We start from the raw sequence: 17,445 nt of genomic DNA, 5'->3' as shown, positions 1-17,445 counted from the left end.
GAATGATAAGATACGGAACCCCCTGAGTCCAAGAAATAATCACCTCAAAGCTCAATAATGAAAATAGCACAGAGAAAACATTTTCTCATTAATAGTCAGAGAATTTTATAAGGCGACAAAAATGCTTGCAAAAGCAGCTGCCACCAATTACAGCCAGGTAAATCACTCAGGATGTGAGGGGACTCTGGCTACACAATGCCCACTGTGGGAAGGGAATACCCCTTCCAAGCTGCACCTGCACATGATGGGCTGCGAGCCTCAACCTCACTGTTAGTCTTTGCACAGCGGGAAGCCACAGACCAGTCATTTGGACCAGCCACTTATTTTGCATCCTGTTAAGGTTTTAAAGCATGCAGGGTGCTAGTATTTGGTGTGGGAAAATAGATAGTAATGGTGCTGGGGAAAGGAAGGTATCAGACTGAGGCATGCCAGGTGATAAGTATGTGGGGTCAATTTTATTTGGAAGGAAATGATAGAACACAAGTACACAGAATGAAGAATATCATCAGCATTTACCCAATGAGGGCCCCAAGAATACCTTTATGGATGAGTGTGGCGCAAAGTAAATCTTGTCAACAGCCAAAGTTGTATTGTTTATTCTCTCAGTTTATTGACTGAGACAAAGGCAGGGTATATTCAGCTACTGAAGGTCTGTGACAACACATCATGTACACAGCTCCAGCTGTCTCCAAAGGGACCAGAGAGGAGAAGCAAAGAACTGCATCTGCACTACTTAGAATAAACTAGAGGAAGTCAGAGTTACTAGTGAGTTACTTAGAGTAACACAGAGGAAACAAAGCAGAAGTGGAATTAAGTATCTTTCTTCATGCAGTAAGCCAAAATGATAGAAATGTTTTTAGCTGCTTAGAAAAGGTGCCAGTTACAGGTATGCCAGTCCCACAGGAGTTAGATGCTTTTGAATAGATAACATCTTGGGAAAAAAAGGATTGTAGCAGAATACGATAGTAGGGAAATGGAGAATCTGCCCAAACTCCACTTGGAGGAAAAACCTCTAAGACGACTAAATTTCACGAGATATTGAGAGAGTCAGCATCAATCATTAGCCACAAAGAGAGCTACGAATATTAAACCAACTCTACAGCACATTTCACACATCCCAAAATAATGTTCTCACTCCATGTGTTTTCCATTCTGTGGATGTTTGCATCTCCAGAGCTAACCAATTACATGTGAAAATATTGAAGAATGCCCTTCCACTTTAGACAAGTTTATGTTTACCCCTTGAGCAATTAAATTTGCACGGAATTTACTTATGGGTTTTATAGAAATTTTCCAAGGGGTAGCTGATAATAAAAATTGCAATCACTAGTTTAGATCAAGTAGTTCTCAACAGTATTTTCTTCTTTAAATGGGAAATTGAAGATTTATATAGTGGACTAACTGCAATTTCCTCCTTTAAATGTTTGGTATTTCCAAAAGATTACATCACTGTAGTTTGCATCTGAACCTCCAAGGCTAGGGTGAAATTAACTTGTCCCATTTTGTATTGTAAGTTCATTTCATACATCCTTGACAGTGTTAAAAACAAGAGCTTTTATCACATTCATCAAGTAAATGTAAGTCAAAGCACAGGTTCTCCATGGAGTAACTTTTCTGCTTCAGATTGCTGGGTATACAAAGCAATGGAAAAGGAGGAAGCAGAGAACTTCCTTGTGAAGACTGTCTCTGCCTCTTTGACTGAGGAAATATGTTTATTTATCCTTCAGGAGATTTCACAATCTGGTGATACTTTTGGATGCAAAAATGCTCTTAGATATTCATATAGCAACAGACATCAGGATGAGTGGGTTTTAATCTATGTCAGACTGGGAGACTGTGACCGTTTCACATGACCCATGTCTCAGTTTGAGACTGGATTACTGCTCTGCACCCTGAATTAGACTAGACATTAAATCAGCTAGGAAGCTGTAGTTTGTATACAATGGAAAGACTTTTTTTTTTTTTTTTCATGGAATGCATCCATCTACTGTGGGTTGGCTTTCTGGACTCTTTCACCCTATAAGAGCAACAAAACACTTACAGATTTGGCTTGTTGTTTATTCGAAGCACAGCAAATCCATTCTGGACAATTTGGGAATCCCCAAATGTGTATCACAATTTGGATCTGATATTTGTTACAAATTCAGTGCAATTGAGGCTCTTTAACTGTGATGTTAAAACACGGATTTGCATTACGGACTTCAGTGGCTTCAGAAACCATACTCCCCAAGGCTGAATAGAGCAACTGACCAAAACATTAGCAATAATCCAGATCTTTATTGTTTAGAAAATCTCACCCAGTTTTCTCTTTTTCATATTCCTCTGTCTGCTTTTAAAATGTAGTCTTATATTTAGCACCACAGTTCTCTGGGTTTTCCACAGAGCCATCTGCCAATAAGATGAAGTTTCCTGAAAGGAGATGCTCTCTGTCCTTAGTTTAAGAACAGTCATGTTTTCAAACCCTTGAAAAATTTCTTGGGCCACCAGTAATTTGTCAGAGGTGAGATACGGCTAGCTGAAGTTTTTGCTAAAATCCCACCAAACACTGTTTACCAAGCAGCTGTAATGTGGTGGGAACACCAGGAGACAAAACCTGCAATGTGACAGCTACAGCTCCTTGTCCTGCAGCATGTCCGAGGCACCAGCCTTGGGGCAATTCTGGGACACCACACTCTTTTCTTCCTCATATAAGATTTATTAACAAAGTCTGAGAAAGAGAGAGAGAGAGAGAACAAAATCATTCTGTAGCCTAGTGTATAGGATGTTTTCTGTTCATAAAGAGGTCTTGGCTCTTTGTGAATGACCATGACTACTACATATAAAATAGCATGGTTTAAAACACGTTCAGGCCTTCTGGCTGTCATACATGACAGGAATGCTACTTACTAGAGCTGATAATATTCAGGTGTTAAAGATGAGAAAGAGAGATGGGTGTCAGCGTCAAGGAAAATCCCAGGTTTATAAACCAAGAGCTTAGAAGAGTTTAGGGAGGTGGCCAAGAGCCACCCTCTTCCACCACTGTAATGTCACACACCTATAAGTCACACAGCTGTCAAGCTTTGTGACTAAGACTGGTTTAATTTTACAACTACCTGGTATGGTTGGCAGCAGCTATATTACAAGTAGATGCTATTGGAAGTATGTGAGCCACTAGCAGCAACGTCTGTGAAGGTGTGTAGACATTTATACAGACATTTAAAAGCAAACTGGGAGGTTAAAAAAAACAACTCAGCCAAAAGTTTCTTTTTTACCTTCTTCCTTTCTTTTTGCATGAACAGCAGAAACCAGCATTTCCCACAATTTCCACTCAAAGATTCACACATGGGGCTTTTTCTGAGGTAGCAGGGAAGCTACAATAGCAGTAGTTGAAAGTCCTGTTTAATCGCACTTTTCTGACACCAAGCACGTTTCCACTGATTCCCACCTCCCTTCTGCCCTGAGACAAGGCAGGGTCGCATTTAACACTGATTTAAAGAACAAAGTCAAAATTTCTCAGTGACTAAGTATCCTTTATTGGCAGCGCTGGATGCACGGCGGATCCTTCTGTCTAACGTGCATGTTTAAAGTAACTAATTATCTTATATTTATACAATAAACCAATGAATATTCAATTAATGCCTATACATATTCATTACCTAATCTCGCCTACTCTCACTTCGTATGTTAATTAGCTTATCAGTCCTTTGCGTTTGCGCATATTCCTCCAAGAATTGTGGGCAGGGGTCTTCAGGACTTGGGCAGTGGTCTTTGGGAGGAAGGTCATAGGTCTTCCTCACGGTGTACTTTTCACCTTTTGTCTGGTATGTGATGATCTTGCCAGTTTGCAGTGTTCTTATCGGTCTGAGCTAATTTATGTCCTTGTCAACCATCTGTTTCTTCCGCTTGTTTCTTTTAATTGCTCCCTCTAGATAACTTATAAGCAGGCCCCTTGTTAGAGAAAGTTAAAGAAAGAGAAACAGACTCCTTCTCTGATCAGTTATTTTATTAATTATTTCTTTCAGACTATGGTTACATGACCTAATGACTATACCTACATTTTTGAGTAAATATAAGTTCTTAGCCTTGGTACAGGGTTGTACAGAGGATTTCATAGCAGCTTTTGTTGTGCAACTATTAATTTCATTAGAATATATTTCTTATATTCATTATACTTTAACTACAAGGCTTATTCTATCCTAAAGTGAATTCATTCAGTATCAACACCTACATGGTGGCAAGACAGCCTGACAAAGGCTGCTACTACCAGGTCAAGCCCGGTAACAGCAGATTGCAAGTACCTAACAGAGGCATGAACTTGTGCCTTGGAGTATGCGTTGTGAAGCTCCGACCTACTGAATTCGGTCTTAACTACACGTGGCATTTTATTTACATGCCAAGAACCCAGCTAAAGACTTCTTTTGACATTAAATTGTTTACTACTATTAATCCACCACTTTTATTTTCTGGGCTCCTGCTGGGCAGGGGAATGAGTGCCTCGAAACTCTAAACTAAAACATCGGAGCAAAGCAGGCACACAACTTACGGGAATCCAAGGCAGGACTCCATTTTATGGAGTATTGATGTTTAAGTAACTCTTTGATCCCTTACTGCCATAGCACGTGAGCTGCCATGGACTCAGCAGACAGCAGATGCACTTACTAATTACTACTAATTGCTACTGTCTAGACACCACGTGAAGAATAAACTACCAGCCTTGTTTACAAACCAGCAAATACCTCCATACTCTTCTGCTATTATTCCGGACCACTGTGTTGCTAAGTCACCAGTGCTGAGTTTGCATACAACAACGAAAGAAGAATAACGGTTTGCATAATTTTTCCAGTAATCTGGACATGAAGTGAAGGGAACTGGAAAGTCAAGCCCTCTGTTGCTAAAACCATTAATTTTCCTTCACCAAATCCTTACTGTGTTTTTATTAGTTTGTACCCCAGGAGCAAGTAGTTTTCTGCATTAAACTCTCAGTCACAGGTCTGTGAATGAGAAATGTTCACAAAGATTGGCTTCCAGCATGTGAAAAGCTCACAGAGATTTTGTGGCAGAAAACATTTTATTCAACCCCTTTAAGAAGTGGGTCACTCAGTTTTGTTTGGTTTCTTTTAAAATGATACCAGTTTAAGTAGAAAATGTTAGTACCTGTCACCCTGTTGTAAAAAATCTTGTGATTGTTTTCAGGAAATTAAAAATACAACACCGGCTTCCATAAAGTTGAAAAATTTTTGCCATGCCTTTCTGAAAATAGGTTGCAGTTGTTTCAAAGTCATGACATTGTAGCCATTCAGCCTCTACCCACCTTTCCTACAGAGACTAATATACAGATGCAAGCATTAAGAAGCAGCAATATCAAAGAGTTTATACATGGCATACACACAGTGTCTACCATCTTACCTCCACTGTCAGTTAGTGCATCTAGCACTGTTCTGCCTTATGGTGTTTTCTCCCTTTTTAGTTGTCATGAAAACTAAATGCAATATTTCATGCATCAGCCGAACAACATTTAAAAACATCTGTTAATGGCACCTGCACAGGAATTTCCTACCTATATCACACTGGTCTTGCACAACAAAAGCTTTCAGATGAGGCTGCACAACAGAGAAATGTTAAACTGAGTAATGAAAATAGCAAATGAAAACAGAATGATTTAGGGGTATGTGGAAACAAAAGAAGTAGAAAAGAGTTTTTGGAACAATAAAAAAAGTTTATCAGGAGGGGCCAAGTTAATGTATTGTTCTTTACATAGAAATAGAGATTTTTTACATCATTTTTCTTCCTTGAGTGGGAGAAAAGCTGTCATCAAGAAATGGTACCAGATGTCAAATTGAGCCTGAACTTAAACTGGAATTATTGAAACCAAGGTCTTCCTTAAAGTGTTAGACTGTTGATGTTTCTGTTTCTGTAGACTGCACACAAGGCTTAGATAAGGGCTAACAAGGAGATACTAAGGTCTGGAGAACAGTATGTAATCCTACTGTTTGAACACAGTGAATTGACTTGCCTGACCCAAGGCTAAAATTATCTGAGTTGGCATAGATTGAAGCAAACCATATCTGGCAACCAGCCAGGGAAGCACAGATAAACCCTGCTTTCAGAAATGGTGCAAGCTGAGCTGTAAGGCTTCAGGTAGCTTCTTTTCAAATTAACCAGGAGAACCAGGAGAAGCAGCAAACTGGTGTAGCCAGTCACAACCTCTTCTGTCAGTACCCCTCAGCCAAAATGCCCTCATTGCATGGCACGTCTATGTTGGTTAGTATTACCTTGTCACAGCACAGCTGGCAGCCCTTGGTTTGGGCCACGGCCGGAGGCAGGATTTGTGCCCCAGACTGGCACACGGCATCTGCATACAAACATGCACCATGTGGAGAGGGGGAAAGGAAGTTTCAAAGGCATCAGTTCCCTGTACATGCTTTCCCACCCTACTGTTAAACATTCAATACCCTTTCCCCGCCTCTTAGCTGCCATACAACTACTGTGAAACATTAGTGTTACTTCTTTTGACTTTCCTGACTAGCTCAGTATTTGGAGGTTTGGAACTTAAATTTGAGTTAGAAAGAAAAATTGGTGAAAGCACATGGGATTTTTGGACACAACCCCCCCACCCCACCCTCTATTTACAAGAATAAACGAATTCATGCTTTCCAGGGCACATAGGGACCCAACATCCAGGAACAGCTTTCCAGCTGATGGGTTCCTGCCTCCTCAAGAGAAATCTGATCCAAATGTCATTTATCAAGCCTTTATTTAGTGCCAAAATCATGTTTTCCAGAAGTTTTGAAAATTTTTTCTCTATCTTTGAAACTTCGTGCCTTTCTCACTTCTATCATTCTCTCTTCTTCAAAATGCCTTGTCAAATCTCTTCTGCCCAGACCATCTGAATTAGTGAACAACCTCCTATTCACCGTTTGTTTTGGCTGGAATTATATATTCTGTTCTCTGCTACAGCTCTCTGAAATGCAGTACATAAAAAGAAACTTAGCACTTCCAAATAAATTTAACCTACTCTGTCATTCTTGAGACTCTTCTACTTCAGATAAATGTGTATTTTCTGCTGTATATCCAAACCTTAGCCCACATTCCCTTAAAAACAACATCAACAACAACAAAGAACATGGATTGATGTTCAAGTTCACACAGTCCCTCTGTCCACAGCTGGCTCTCTCCAGCTCTCACAAGTCCCAAGACATATCTTACTCTTGTTCTTCATGTTTCCACTGATGCCAGGTGGCTGATCTCTTGTCCTACGTGTCTTTTGGGGAGAACTGAGCTTCCCAATAAACAAATATGTCCCTCCAAAGCAAAAACATTCCTCCCCAGGAGTCATAAGGAACAATAAATCAGAGAAAAAAAACAGATCACAAGCTGCACTCAGGGTCTGAAAGGGTGAGAATAACTCTTCATGAAGGACAGAAAAATGGCATTGGCCCAACTGCATTTGGTCAGTTATATAATACTTGGTTATTCTCTTAGGAATAAAGGTTTTATTGTGTTTCAGTAAAACTCAATATTTCATCACATATTTCATCAAGGCCATTAATTGCTCTATAAATCCTGAGGTATCCTACTAGTCCTGGAGGCTGAAGAACCCTGAGTGTTTGCTAACACAAGCATAGGAGGCAGATGAGTTTACAGAGTCTTCGACAACATAAAATAAAACTTACTGGAAGACTGTGAAGAAACTTCCTAAAGTACACAACGCTAGTAGACCAGAACTTATATGGATTTTCTGTCTGTGTAAGTTCTATGAAAAAGCTTCCCTTCACTGCTGGTACTGTCCTTTGGTTGCTGTGGAACAGAGGGTGTATCAAGCTTTCAGAAGGGCTTTATGTGGGGTATTAATAGCAAGACCGAATTAGCTCTTTCAGAGGAGAGAGCAAAGAGCAGTGCTTGTGGGAAGCCCTAAAGACTAGCAAGAGAGCACTTGTCAGTAAACCATGAGACTTGCTGAAGCTGAATTTCTAGCCAAGCCTGCAGAGATATTTTCTTGTGACCTTCTTGGTTGACACTGTCCCCAGTCACAACTCGCTGCTGTAGGATTCACAAACCAAGGTTGCAGCAGCCGTCATAACTCACAGCAGGCACCAGCCAAGGACAGAGGGTGGCTGTGTCTGCCGCAGCACCCCCTTGCTGCACCTCACAGTGCCCAGAGTACTGCCATAATTCACAAGCGTATCAGGCCAGAGATGATTTCCACTACAAAACTGTCATTTGGAGTTCAGCTTTGTAAGCAGTTCAAGCAGCACCAGTAGTGACAGTGAGGACAGCCAACTCAGATCAGATTCTTCCATTGAGAAATTCCCCAGCACCTTTTCTCAAATCCCATGGAAAGTAAGGTCTATTATGCTAGCCTTTGATTTTTAATTTTCTGCAGAATAAAAAGCCAATATCCCTGTAGAAGATAGCTGAAACTTATCTTGTCAGTAGCTATATTAGACTGAGAACCTGCTCAAAGCAGAAAATAGTGGGTGCTGAAGAGGTTGGGGCTCTGCCACCAACGTTTTTGTTGGTTGTACCCCTACAAAACAACCAGGGCCTGCTGCTGTAGGTACCAGAGGACCCACTCTCTCGTTGTCCAGACTACATTCCAAGGGGGTGTCAGGTCTTCATGTCTCCTCTTGGTCTCAACACACAGTAAAAGTCTACAGAGGTCTCTGCCTCTCTCCACTGCCTGTCAGGTGAAATTACACTCTTATTTTAGGAATACTTTCTAAGGAGCCCCTCAAGCATACAACTGTCTGTTAAGGTACTTGATCAGTATTTAGTGAGAGCTGAGCCTAGCCTTTCAGTACCTTATTGACACATATATATTATAGCTTGGTTCCTTCTGGAAAAATGAATTTTGCAGTCCAATGCCATTTTCTTCTACAGTCTTAAAGTGAACAGACATTTTGCCCTGCTGCAGCTTCTGAACATGATTCTGGTGTCACCCAAAGGTCAGCTAGCTGTCCTGTTTATTACGCTGATACACAGCCCCAGGGCATGCCTGCAGCTCATGCTCACAGCCAGTATGAGCAGCAGCAAGGCAGGCCGCTGCGTGAAGCATGGGACACAGCATGAAACTTTATTTTTGGCTCACTTCATCCTGGGTGACCAAAAACATCAGACATATCAATGCAAGACCGCGGCTGCAGAGCCACGGGGGGCAGCGTGGCGTGCTCCTTGCACCCAGACACTGGGGATGCTTGCTGCTCTCCTCAGGGACTGTGGGCAGTATCTGCTCTAAGGATGGACTTGAATCCTGGGACCAGCAGATGTTAATGTTTATGAAGGAAATTTTTCTTGGCAGAAACAGCTTCCAAGGGACCATAGCTAATGTTTAAGCAGCAACTTTTTTACCTAGGGAAAACTGAAGTGCTTTTACACTTTAAATGAGAGCAGGCTAGCATCACAACGTGTGGGCAGGATGCGACTAGTGCTTGATTCCTGTCTCCAGCCACCCTCCTGGTGCAGCTTCCCTGGGAGGAGGGACTGCATTTTTACAGAAACACCGGCTGCCCAGAGGTAGGCCAAGCTTACCTGCCACTCGAGCTAGCATGGAGGGAAAGAGGGAGCCACCAAACAGACAGACACAGCTCTTCCCTGGGGGAAGCTGTTGACCAGGGAGTAAATACCATCAGGTGAGGAAATGAGGGTCTCGCTGCACCCGCAGCAGTTTTGAACAAACAGCTCCCGAGTCACACAGATACAGCTAGGGATACTCAAATTCACTCTGTCCCAGGTGCTCATTTGAAGAGGGTGCATTAGTGGGAAATATCCTTCTTTCTGATTTTTATTTTGACCCCTGTGAACTGCTCTGGACACCCATGTGAAATGTAGAGTATATAGAGTTCAGGAAGCGCAGTGAGGAGCACAGCACATGCCCACAAAATGATATAGTCGTGGGTGCTGTTCCCACCATGATGTTAGCCAGCTGGCCTAGATGTGGCCTAGTGCAGATACACAGATTCAGAGAAAGCAGTAAATCAGGATGTGCTATAGCTAACCCCAGACATACAGAAATCATGAGTCATGCCCAGAATAACCCAGAGATTAGCTTTAAAATTTGTGGGTTTTGAAAAGCATAATGAATGTTGTGCTGTTTTTATTTTCCTGCCATTCCTTCATATTTCACATGCACTTTGATTGGATACCAAGTAACCATATGGTTTAAAACTGTGAGTTTTTAAAAGCCAGATCTGGAAAGACCATATAATACCCTGACTGGCAGGGCCAAGACTTACAACAACAAATAACCATTTACACTGGGACCATCAGTACAATTGCAAAGGCTGGTAACTGAAAAGCCCCCAAGCTCGCCCCTAATGGAGACTATGACAGGAACAGCCCCCTTGACTTGGTGTCAGGGTAAATATCCATGGAGAAGTCACTATGTTACAGTTATCTCCCTGCAGCACAGCGACTTCTAATATGTCAACAACTTTAAAACAACCTTTCTCCTCCAGACAGCCTTTACCCCTTTATCTCAAAATAGGGCTGGATGTTCCTGTGTTCCTGGTTTTTTAGGGAAACACCAGCCTGGACTTTTTAACCTCCCTGTCCCAAATCTCCTGATAGCTTAAGTGACATAAATAAACGACATGCTTTTAACTCATGGCTCCAGCTGCTTGGTTTTTGTCAGAACTGTAGCTACGCCATGGGTGAGAAAGCTGAGACTTAAATAAATATCCATACATTCACCAAACTGCTGCTCCACTGATGAAATCTGAATACAAGGAAAACTTGGACAACCTTTGAACTATTGTGGCACCACTACAGTGAAATGAGATACAGCAGCTGATTTGCCTGGGGCAGCCATAAAATAACTGGCATCCCAGCCATTTGTGGTTCAGTGTAATGGGGCTTCAGGTTTAGCCACTCCAGCCAAACCAGTCCCATTCTGAATTTCCCATGTTTTTGTATTTAAACAAAGTCCAACTCTCCCAGGCCCTGTGAGGAGGAGCAAACCCGGTGGTCCTAGTTTTCTGTTTTCTTTTAAAAGCCGGGATGTGTTGCTGTATTTCCCACCACCACCACCACCACCTATGCTTTCCCTGTACTTACTTCGCAGTCCTGGCTACCTCAGCTGTTGATCCCAGGGAAACTTCCTCTGCTAATACTCCCAGGAATAGAAGACATTTGTAACCAAACTAGTAGTAAGGCTGTGGTTGCATGCATGTTTGTAAAGTTTGTTTTGTATAGATTTAATCTGAGGCAAAGCAACTGGATGGAAGTGTCTGCTACTTCAGGCTGTGCACAGATGCTTTGTCTGAGGTCTCCTTGTCTTCACCTGTGAATCCTGGCTCATGTGACTTTCTGTTCTGAAACAACATGATATTCACAAGTTGAATATTGAAAAGAAGAAGGAATGTTTAATTATTTTTCGAACTTTTTGAACATTTCAGACTCTGTAAATCTTCAGGGAAAAAAAGCTTATGTGGGGCTAAAAGAGAAAAGAACGTGCCTTCTCATTCCCTCCTCTCCCCACCATCTCTTTCCCTGGAGGAAAGGACCTTTCCAGCCACATCTGACAGAGGGAGAGGGACATGGCTGAAAGGAACCAATAGCCAGGCATATTTTGGCATAGCTATTTTACAGAAGTTGCTGAGATGAGGTCAGGAAGCAATTCCAGCAAAGAAAAAGCAGGGACCTGCATCATGGAGTGGTGGGAAGTTTACAGTAGCCATAGTCAGAAACCTGGGCCACACCAGATGCACTCCATGTGAGCAGTTCCCTTCTCCAGGGAAAAGCTCCTTGCCTTGAGGCCCACAGGCTAAAACCTGAAAGAAAAAAACAAACAAAAAGAAAATTCACTTAGGAGTCTTCAGAGGGAAGGCTGAAAAGAGAAAGAGACTCAGTGCTATGGGGAGGTCTGTGGAAGAGTTGAAATCGTTGGACGAGAAAAAAAATGCTGCTAAAGCACCTGAACAGGGCAGCAGGGCAGAGATACTGGTGGCATGTGGGACAGAGTGTGGGGCACAGCATGGGCCAGAGCCTCATGTCCTGGGCACCAGCACTGTGTGGGGTGCAGGGGCTGCACCTCTGGACACAGCCAGGCCAATGCCTCAGCAAGAACCAGAGAGGAGAGCAGGACTAGGAACAGCTACCGCTGTACCTTGGGTGAGGAATAATCCAGTGCTGCTGTACTCAATCTTTTATCTTCCTGCTGCTTTGGCCTCATAATTTTTGGTAAAATGCTGCTTGGCAAGGCACTTGATTCTTCTTTGTAAATGGGGAAGATAATTAACTAGGCAGCAAGTAGTTTAGTTTAATTTTCCTATATGTCTGGGTGAGAGGTTAAACTAGTCTTTTATTAGTGATCCTTCAGATTTGATCCTGGCCCTTGGAAACCTGGCAGTCAAGCTATGACACAGGGCTATTTTATCTGTGAAGATGCAGCTAGTGCCTGCGAACTGTGAACAGAGTTTCTAGCTGAGTACTGCTTGGTTAGCATGTTGTCCTCCTTCTGTTTATTTTGTGATATGTCCTGATGCAGTGCTCCAGTACTTCAAGAAACTTTCCCCACAGCAGATAACAGATTTGTGTTTTTTTTTTTTTTTGCCCCTCTTTTCTTGCTGATTTAAGTAAGTGTTCCAGTGCCCGCATATAATATCTATTTAAGGGAGTTCTGCTGCTTTCCAATGTGCTGTGAGCAAAAGGAAGCGACCAACTTCTTGTTTTGGGCAGGGTCTGCTCAGAGAGCAATTTCCTCTCATCTTTATTTGATGCATTACAATGGTGCTTTCCATTACTGTGGCTGCAAGTCTGTTTTAACCTCTCATGCAGCAGCACCTCTTTTGTGTAAATGTCCATCTGTATGCTCCCCCAAGAAACAAGACAACATAAATGGCATGGCATGGTGTGGCACCCATTAAAAAGAGAGCAAGGTCATGGTAAATTCCAGACACATAACCTCTCTGACTTCAGCCCTTTTTCTTATGCAGTATTCCCTGTATTTCCATAGATGTCTCCTCTAGCCTGTGAACCACATCCTGCTCTTTTACAACAGTGTAATTCCTTTGACCTCAGCCTCATAGTAAAATGGAGTCCCATTTCGTGTTGCACAGTTTTCAATGGAAAAAAAAAAGCCAGTAAGATGCATTTAAATACCTCTCTCAGTTTATCTCCCCTCCTAGTTATGTGCTCATTACATACTGATTACAATATCAAGGGATTTATATTAACTGTAAAGCTACAGAAAAGTCTAGCTATACATGTATTTTAGGTCTTGCTGGACTATACCACAGCTGAGGAGCAATGTGTAACGTAGTTCATTGAAACTAGCAGGTCTTTGCCTACAAGCTGTCCAGACTGCTTGCATTTGTCAGCAACACTGAAGCTGAGAGCTCTCAAAGAGGTATTTTTCTGTAAGATGGAAAAAGCAAACAAAAACTGGTTCACCAGCCTTTCAGGCCAAAAGCTGGGCCCTTTTTTTCTTAGTGCAATGGCATCCTTATGTTGCTTGGAGTCTTTGGGCATTACTGCAACATAAACATGAAGTAATGATAAAAATACAATAGGAGAATAAAAACCCAACCACATATAATAAGTTCTTCCCTCCACAACAAAGAGAGTTAACATCCTTGAAATGCTGTGAGAAAGGCATTTTCCCACTGAAAGATTCCACAGGAAATAAGAAAAATCATCAACATTTTGACATGATTGCCTGATTGAACTGTTTGCTTTTGTATGAGAACTTAATGAGTATTAAAAGTCTTTCAGTTTGTTAGTGTGCAACAGATGAAATCAAAGAACTTGGTGACCAGCCTGCAGAGCAAATATTTGCAAATGTGAAGGCAACAAACGAGGTGTTACTTAAATGAAGGCACTCTAAAAAGTCTCCTTAAACCACCCCACTTTACCCACGGACTAAGGATTAGCTTGAATTAGTTATAAACTTCTCCTTTATTTTTCTTTTCTTCTTTGTAATGGGTTTCTGGGAAGACTAAGGGATCTCATACCCATTGTCACTAACTCCAGACCCTCCTTGCCCCTGTGTACACAGGCAATCAGACACTATACTGCAGACTTTCTCCCAGTCCGTGAGAGCTCAGGAGAGTAGACAGGGACACCAGGGTCTAATTTGCAGAGCTGTGGAAGCCCTTGGGCTTTGGCCACTTTTCCCGGTGCCCTGCTGTAGGTCAGGGTGCTTCTGGCTACCATTAGTCACCCAAAGACACTGGTAGCACACAGATCTCTGCCTTGCCAACTCCTGTGCAGCTCAGTGGGGGAGTGTTTCATGCCTAAAAATCTTACAGGAGCACCGCAAAGCAGGCAAGTGGGCCCACAGTCCAGTTTTAAAACATGGGGATGGATCAATAAGGGTATTTATCACTTAGAAACCAGCATTAACATGAACCTCAGATGCAGTAAAAAATAATAAATATACTTACACAATCAAAATACAGATGACACTTAGAAAAGCTTTAAAGTTCAGTAAAAATAAATAAAAACATAATTATATTTACCTATACTTCAGATCAGCTGCAGAAGACTTCAGCTCTCTGCCTTTCAGGGCATTTGCCTGAATGTAGTGATTTTTTTATGCACACCCTTGTTCTCTGTGCCTTTAAAGAGACAAATCAGATACAGGGAACATTCAAGTGTTACGCAAATTTCCCTGATGTTGCATTCCTCTTCAAATCTGTCCTTCCTACCCCTGAATGATCTGTACAAACATAATTAGTCAAGCTGTTAATTTTAACCTTTTGCTTCTGGCTAGAAACCCCTCACCTCTCTTTATCCATAAGGTTTATTCAAATACTTTGGGCACAGCTGGCCAAAGCCATCTCCTGCCCAAAAAATGGGCTTCCGATTCACGGGATAAACTGAAACAAACCACAACTCGGCTCTCCGGGCACTGTCTCAGGAAAATAATTGCATTAAAAATAAGTCCTTTTTTTGCCACGTTCTTTTTTACCTAAATGAATTCCACAGCAAGGTTAATCCCCCAGCCACCCAAACACATGCGCTGGAGTGGCTGCTGGGCCATGCTGTGGAGGGAGGGAGCAGGAAAAGACCAGCAAGGAGGGGGCAGCAAGCAGGAGCTGTTCAATCCAGCCCCACAGCCTGGAAAAAAGTCCATGGACATGTGGCCTCTAGATGCACACACTTGAAACTGCGCTGCTTCCACAGGCCCCCATATGCTCCACAAGCATAGCAAAGGGAACAAGATTTGCAGATCACTGTTAGATCTCAGCTGAGAGCACAGAGCAGCACTTCAACACTCTGAGCTAGATGCTGTGTATCTCCTGCTCTGAGCTATGAGGGCAGCGGGACATTGCACTCCTTCCTAGCAAAGACCTTAATGCCATAGATGCTGTAAGTGAAGCTCAGTCCTGTGTGTGGCCTCTCTGCTCACATAATATGATGTGTTTGCATTTATTCATCAAATATATTGACACTGAAGGCAAGATGTTGCTGGAAATAGTTTTGGTTAAAGGCAGGGGCTATCTTTAGCCAAGCCATTTATCAATAGAGTCCCACTGTTTCAAAAAAAAAAAAGTTTTCATTAACAGAACAAACCTGCAGCCATTACTGAAGACATAAAACAGCTCTCACCCATGCCCCAGAGCCAAATATGTCAACAGCAGTACAGTTACAAGCTCCTATATATGTATCATAATGTATATTGATGGCTATGTGCAAAATACCCAGCAGTAAAACTGTGATAAATGAAAGCAAAGAGATGGGCGAATGTAAGGATGGATGAAAAACTGAGGCCAGCACAGTTATGTATGTGCACAGGTGAGCTGTTCCCTGACCCTTCTCATGCAGCAGGGTACTCACACTTACATAGAAATGTTATGGGAAGTATTGGCTTGGCTTGGATGCACACGGATTTTCACAGCTGACATACTTCACTGTCACCCAGTTACAACTCCAGTAAAGCAATGAAGCCAAAGAACTGCATTTTGAAAATAACCATAAGCAGTGTTGCAAGCTAAAACCTCAGAAAACATATCCAGAAAGGATGTGGTAAACATCTGTCAGTCTGCATCCTTTAAAAAAATACCCAGGGGAAGTACATTTCATTACTGACTATGCATATTTACCACAGGCTTAACCTTTTCATTGAATAATGGAGTATCCTTCATATTCTGAACCAGATGAATGGTTTGGGAGAGTTGTTAGGGAGATTAGACTGCTTGTAAATAACGCTGGCATCCATCCATTCTGTTGTCCTCTCCAGAGAAAAAAAATCTATCAATGAAGGAAGATCACTCCAAAGGGACCAGTTCCAGAGCAGTGGTTTAAGTAGCCACAGTCGTTCAAGAGATGTTGAATCACTCAAGGAAAAAACTAGTTATTAATGACTGAGAGATATGCCCTATACTTATTTCAGAAGATTTTGGAGCAACCTTGCAGTCTTTTCCCTCTTCCAGTGTGACTCACACTGCATGTAAAAGAAGGAAAAGCCATTAAAATCAGTAATAAAGCATTATTGCATGTACGCTATTAAGCATACATACAAAAAAAGATTAAGGTTGTTTGGATTTCTATTAAACTTAATAGAAATTCCCATAATATATTTTAACTGAAATTATATATGTATATACTTTCCAGCTTGACACCATTTTAACATCATTTGTCTTTGAAAACTGAATGAGGCCATATGCCACGAGGACAGAGGTGCAGACCACTGGATGTTCGTAAATCTCAGGAGGGTAGTTGTGTCCCTCCAACCCTATTTGATTTGCAACCAGCCTATTTTTAAAAATCTTCTGGTCTACTGCCAGATGAAGTGGTTATTAGTGAGGAGCAGGACAGGAAGCCATTATCTCACCTAAATTATACTTTGCCTATTGTATAATTTGGAGAAAGACATTTTGCATTTTTTAGACCAAAGGAACAAAGAAGTGGCATTACAATCCAGCTAATTTTTGGACAGCTTGTGAGGTACCTAAGATAGATGTATAGTCATCTGAGATCATCCCATTGTGGCTGGTATAGAAAGAAGCGCTACAGGGAGGCTTGTTGACCAGCTTTTAGGAAGTGTGTGTGCACATGCACTTGTATGTGCATCTGTGTCCCTCCAACCAAATGGCTGCCATCCCAAACCAACCACCTCAGCTAAGTGCCTACAGTAGTGGAGGACAACTTCAGCAGTGAGGTATCAGTGGTTTTCCTGCCACAACAGTGCTAAGAATTACATGTAGTGAAGTATTTGCTTTACATTTATATATTTGGTAGCCACTAAGAGTCTGCAGAAGGACGCAGACATAGTTTACAGGTCCATGTTTATTTCTCTACAAGACTGAAAACCTAGGACCTCTTTTTATACCAGACAAACATTTACAGCCCTGATGTATGTTTGCAAATGGCATGAGGTCAATGAATCTTGAGAGGAGAATTTGTCCAAATGACTGTAGATGTACTGTAAGTAACCAAAGTCTTTATTTCAGTTTTGTTCTCAGCAGACTGGAGCATGATGAAAGATGAGCCTTATTTCTCCAGTCAGGCATTCTGGGCATTTCT

At 41.9% G+C, this 17,445-nt stretch overlaps 1 long non-coding RNA gene across 1 annotated transcript; it reads right to left on the bottom strand.

Moving 5' to 3' along the window:
- Positions 1 to 821: 821 nt before the first annotated feature.
- LOC119141566 lies at positions 822 to 7,300 on the bottom strand. Its single transcript, XR_005101958.1, has 3 exons — positions 7,186 to 7,300; positions 6,252 to 6,331; positions 822 to 2,707 (listed from the first exon to the last, which is right to left on the bottom strand). It is a non-coding gene; the product is annotated as an uncharacterized LOC119141566 (long non-coding RNA).
- Between the last annotated feature and the right edge of the window lie 10,145 nt (positions 7,301 to 17,445).

This window comes from Falco rusticolus, chromosome Z, assembly GCF_015220075.1.
Source record: "Falco rusticolus isolate bFalRus1 chromosome Z, bFalRus1.pri, whole genome shotgun sequence".
Classification (NCBI taxonomy): Eukaryota; Metazoa; Chordata; class Aves; order Falconiformes; family Falconidae; genus Falco; species Falco rusticolus.
The sequence above is the reverse complement of the archived record's forward strand: the minus strand, read 5'-3'. Positions and strand labels throughout refer to the sequence as shown.